Genomic DNA, 6,000 nt, shown 5'->3' with positions numbered 1-6,000 from the left:
GAGAGCCGTTCAACCTCATTCGGTACTACTAACAATGCATCCGCTCAGAACCCAACTCCTTTTAGCACGTCTTGTGTATAACCCGCTTTTTTGTTGTGCTCTCGTTTTTTCACTTATTTTCTTTGGATTATGGCTTCTTCGTCGGTTTCCCTGGAGACACCGTCTAAGTTAAGTACCAAGCTGTGTTTTGAGCAACCTAGATCGTCTAATATTTGAATTATAGGAGTGTATTCTCTTCGTTCATACCGATCTTGCTTGATTCCATTTACAGTTGGTACTCCTGTTTTGAGAGCTTTTAGTTTCACTCGCGGTGTTACTATATGTATTATTTTTATTATTAAATTTTATTTGTTATTATGGATATTCATTATTTAGCGTTTAGAACCCTCGTGGTTCAAATTTTGGGCCGATATCATTTACGTATCGTTATGGCTGCCGACCTTCGTGCTAGGTGGCAATGTTATTTTTTAAGCCATCAGGTGTGTCTTTTGTGATTTAATTATTATGTTGCATGCCTTGCCCAAAAATTTTTATGTGTTTATTTTATATTATCAACGCTATTACTATTATAATGAATATTGTGCTATTACTCCGTTTGATCTGTCTGGTTGGGGATCATCAGTTGGTAGCCCAGCTGCTCCGTATCACGTGACTCTCCCCCATGCTCCCCCTCTCGCTAGGTGGGTGGCTATAGGCTTCTCTCCCCCTCTCCCCTAGGGGACCGTTGCCTTCCCTCCTTGTAGAGGGGGTAGTTCAGTGTTTATGGACTTTGTCCTCCGGGTGTCCCGGCGGGTTCGGCTCTGTCTAGTCTGGTTGGCCACCGGTCAACAGAGTTGGATCCCGGTGCACCCTATTTTATATTCACTTATCACACTGGTTTATGTTATATGAAACCCTCTGGGTTCCGTTGGCGGTTCTTATCTACAGTTCCGCCCCCCTATTTAATTTATAACAGTTCCTATGATGATTATATGACAGATCACTACCCCGGAGTTCCTATACGAATTGGTTTTGGATACTTTTATTTCCCGGCCCGGGGCTTAGCCTCGCCCCGGGAAATCAGACACCCTGTGTCTTAAATTTTTGTTGTTGCATCCTTTTTTATACTCCCGGCTCGACCGGAATGGATGGCTATACTTTAGTCTTAAGCTAGACTTTTGTTTAGGCCGGGTCCTCCGGACCCGCCCCTACTTAAGAATATTACAGTTAAGCCCTAATCTTGTGTTAGGCTTATGTTAGGCCCGGGTCCTCCGGACCCGCCCCTACTTAAGAGAATTACAGTTTCTCATATACTATTTACTTTAGTCTTAAGCTAGACTTATGTTTAGGCCGCGTCCTCCGGACCCGCCCCTACTTAAGAGAATTACAGTTTCTCATATACTATTTACTTTAGTCTTAAGCTAGACTTATGTTTAGGCCGGGTCCTCCGGACCCGCCCCTACTTAAGAGAATTACAGTTTCTCATATACTATTTACTTTAGTCTTAAGCTAGACTTATGTTTAGGCCGGTCCTCCGGACCCGCCCCTACTTAAGAGAATTACAGTTTCTCATATACTATTCTTTTTATAGATGGTGCATTGTCAGACGACAGCCTGTGCAGCTGTTCTACATCAGCCCTGCGGCCATACCGTCTGTCGGTCTCACGCCCTCTGCGGTGTGCAGCTGGAGGACGTCGTGGTATGGCACCCGGATAACTGTGTGGTCTGTTTTGACATCGTTACCACCCTTGGATCTGACTCGGTGAGTCCCGTTGGCTATGTTGCCTTCTTATTTATCTTACCTTTTTTGGCATACATACACTATTTAGTAAGATATCTATGGTCTTGAAGGACCACTGGGAGTCTGCCCTTTTATAATTCCCACTATTATTTCAGGCATCCCCGGAGCAAAAGTCTGCGGCTCGGGCCACACTGAAAGTGTGGGTTGGTGGTTTTGCCCGGAACGTGAAGTCCAAGCGGCCGTACGTCCTCTCCGAGGACTACTGTTCCCTGATTTACCCCAACGCCAAGTCTTCAGCCGCTGTGGCTAGGCATGTTGCAGCTCCCATCATTGCCCACATTGATGCCACCATAGCGGGGTTTATTGATCCAGAGCAGGATCCGTCGGACGCCCCCGGAGATCTAGAAGACAATGTTGCCTCCATGAACCTTGACGTGGAACCCATGTTATTGGATGATCCAGATACAGGTAGGGTGGTAAGTGAGGCAGGTGTTTCTGGCGCTGAGATTCCTATCCTCAGCCCCTCTCTTTCTTCTTCTTCTGATCGCTCTTCCTTCCATGGTTTTTCTGGGGACCGTGATTCGTCCCAACGATCACACCCGGTTCCCCCCAAGAATAAGTCTAGAACCTTACCTAAAGTTCATAAGCCTCATAAGGCTTCTCATGGTTCTAAACAGAATACAAACCTGTCATCTAAGGCTTCTGGCTCCTCTTCTAAGTCTCGCGACCCGGGAGTTCATTCCGCCACACCTGCTGCTATCCCGGGCCTTTCCGAATCAGCCATGCTTCGCATCGTGTCGGAGATGCAGGCTAAGTTTGTATCAGAGATACAATCTAAGATGGACACGATGTTCTCTAACATCGGTAAGAGACTTGGGGCATTAGAGCAAGGTGCTCCGGAGCGGGTCCAAAGCTCTCTCATCCCGGATGCCTCTAAGCTCCCGCAGTTTGCCAAAAACAACCCTTGGCGTATGGCTCTTCATTCCCCGTTCTCAGACGGAATGTTAACTTTGGAGGGTCTTGGCACTCGTCCCCTAGAGGACTTTGAATTCTTTCCTCCTGGTCTGGCATTTCCATTTCATGGTTATGCCAGGCTTACCGAGGAAGCTTTGGTTCGGTTAGACAAGGTCCCCAAGGAGACAGTCATCTTCCCAAAAGAGCAGGCCCAATCTGTGTGGGCCAGATTCCTGAATGACATCGGCTGCACCAACACTATGTTGACGCCTTATAAGAGCTCTTTCACAATGTTCCTAATGGACAAAAACACCGTGACTCCATGTGTCAATAAGGTAGCAGAGCTTGCCTTCCAATATGCTCTGGAGGAGAAGCCCTTGCCTCCCATCCGAGAGGTGGATCCAATCTCCCTCCTTCTTCCTTCAGGCATTGAGTGTTGGGACAACGTCCATACCACATTTACCTCTGGAAAGCTAGCAGCAGACTGTGCTTCGGTAATGTTTAGTGAGCGGCTTCCCCGTCTCCCGGAATCCCTCATTAAACAGGAGTATGATTCTCGCCTACGCGTTGGCCGTACTCTGAACCTGGCCACTTCCACGGAGTCGATAGCCTTGACTTACGATACTGAGAGTATTTTTAAATCTCTCAACAAGGCTACGTTGCAGTCATTATACTACGACCTGTATGACTTCGCTACTGCTAAACGCAAGTGTCGCAAACATGTCCTGGCAGAGGCGACTATTAGGCATGAACCTAATAAGCTGATCCGGTCCTCCTGTTGGGGTTCAAACCTCTTCCCTGAGGACCTTGTAGAGGAAGTCTTGGCGGAGGCCACTAGAGTCAACCAGAGCCTTAAAGCCCGTTGGGGTTTGACTCCTAAACGTAAATCTGTCCCTGCAAATTACCAAGCCCGGGGTAGGAAGAAGCTCCGTCCATATACTTCCACCCAGTTCAGGCAACAGCAGACTGGTTCGCCCATTTTCCGGCTGCCTCTTCCCCCATCTCCTGTTGCCCCGGCACAGCCTTCCACCTCTCAGGCTCCTTCGGACGACTATGTCACCGTTCTGCTTCCTAAGAGCCAGCTTTCTGGTGCCTCCGCCACTTCTCCTGCCTTTAACCAGTCGTATGAGGCTACCACCGTGGTTCTAACCAGAACAAAGGCAGGGGAAGAGCTTTTCGCAGAGGAAAGAACTTCCGAGGCGGACGTGGAGGCAGCAGGTAGGGGGGAGGCTCTATGCCTTCCGCAACAAATGGAGGTTCAGTCCCTGGGCGTTCAGTATCATCTCCAAGGGACTGGGGTGGAGTTGGATTCAAGGACCTCCTCCTCCGAACAAATTTCGTCAACATTCCACTCCGGACCTGGTCGAATTTGTCCAGGATCTTTTACAAAAGAACGCCGTACAAGAAACGAAACACCTGAAGTTTCAAGGTCAGCTGTTCAGTGTCCCGAAGAAGGATTCAGACAAGAGAAGAGTGATTCTAGACCTATCCCTTCTCAACTTGTCCATTCAATGCGACAAGTTTCGAATGCTTACCGTCTCGCAGGTGCGGACCTTACTTCCCCGTGGGGCCGTCACCACCTCTATCGATCTTACAGACGCCTATTATCACGTCCCGATAGCGAGACACTTCCGTCCGTACCTAGGCTTTCGCTTAGGGGACAAAAGTTACTCCTTCAAGGTGATGCCTTTCGGGCTCAACATCGCCCCAAGGATCTTCACAAAGTTAGCAGAAGTCGCTGTTCAGGAACTCAGGAATCAAGGGATTCAAGTAGTAGCCTATCTGGACGACTGGCTCATTTGGTCAGACACCTCCCAAAATTGCCTAAAAGCCACTCACAAAGTCATCCATTATCTTCAATCTCTAGGCTTCCAGATCAACTTCAAGAAGTCCCGTCTTCTTCCAAAATCGAAGTTCCAATGGCTCGGCCTGCAATGGGATCTTATATCTCATACTCTGTGTCTTCCCAGACCCAAGAGGTTAGAGATTGCAAGGAACACCAAACGCTTTCTCAAAGACAAAGTAAGTTCCAGACGACTCCAAGAGAGGATTCTGGGGTCCCTTCAGTTTGCCTCAGTGACGGATCTTCTTCTGAAGGCAAAATTGAAAGATATCAATCGTGTCTGGCGTTCGAGGGCGAACCGGAAGCTCCGGGACAGGAAAGTCCGCCTTCCTCCCATTCTACGGGAAAGACTTCTTCCTTGGACAAGAGCAAACAGTCTGTCAAAGTCAGTTCCCCTTCGATTTCCGCCTCTGAAATTAATCATTCACACGGACGCATCCTTGTCAGGTTGGGGCGGTTATTCTCAGCTCAAGAAAGTTCAAGGTCTTTGGACTCCCTTGTTCCGCCAATTTCACATCAATGTGCTAGAGGCCATGGCAGTTCTTCTAACCCTGAAACGTCTTGCTCTTCCCAAGAAACAACACCTTCGTCTGGTCCTCGACAGCGAAGTGGTGGTCCGCTGCCTCAACAGAGGCGGGTCAAAGTCAGGGCCTCTGAACCATGTTCTAGTAGCCATATTCTCCCTAGCAGCCTTGAACCGTTGGCATCTTTCAGCTGTCCACCTGGCGGGAGTCCGGAATGTAGTGGCAGACGCCCTGTCCCGGACCTCCCCTCTAGAATCGGAATGGTCACTCGATCTAAAGTCATTTCGGTGGATTCTCTCTCAGGTTCCCGGTCTCCAAGTGGACCTCTTCGCCACGGAATCCAACCACAAATTGAGAGTATATGTGGCTCCCAATCTAGACCCTCAGGCTTACGCCACAGACGCCATGTCACAGAATTGGGACACCTGGGAAAAGATTTATCTCTTTCCCCCGGTGAATCTTTTGCTGAAAGTTCTAGACAAACTGAGATCCTTCAAGGGACAAGTAGCCTTGGTCGCACCCAACTGGCCCAAGAGCAACTGGTATCCTCTCCTGCGAGAGTTGAGACTATACCCTCACCCGATACCCAATCCGGTTCTGTCTCAGATAGTACAAACACGCGTTGTGTACGCTTTCTCAAACATTCAGAGCGCCCTAACTTTATGGACTTTATGAAGTTTGCGGCTATGCATGGTGCCAATATTGATCCTCAAAACACCTTGTTCCTAGAATCGGATAAACGGGATTCCACCATCCGCCAGTATGACTCTGCAGTTAAAAAGTTGGCAAAATTTTTAATAGACTCAGACGTGAACTGTATGAACTTGAACCTTACAGTCACTTTCTTTAGATTTTTATTAGAATCAGGTCTGGCAGCCAATACTATCACCACTATTAAATCGGCTCTGAAAAAGATCTTCCTAGTGGGTTTTAACATAGACTTAACCGACTCTTTGTTA

The sequence above is a fragment of the Palaemon carinicauda genome, chromosome 7, assembly GCF_036898095.1.
Source record: "Palaemon carinicauda isolate YSFRI2023 chromosome 7, ASM3689809v2, whole genome shotgun sequence".
In the NCBI taxonomy this organism is placed as follows: domain Eukaryota; kingdom Metazoa; phylum Arthropoda; class Malacostraca; order Decapoda; family Palaemonidae; genus Palaemon; species Palaemon carinicauda.
This window is presented reverse-complemented; position numbering follows the sequence as displayed.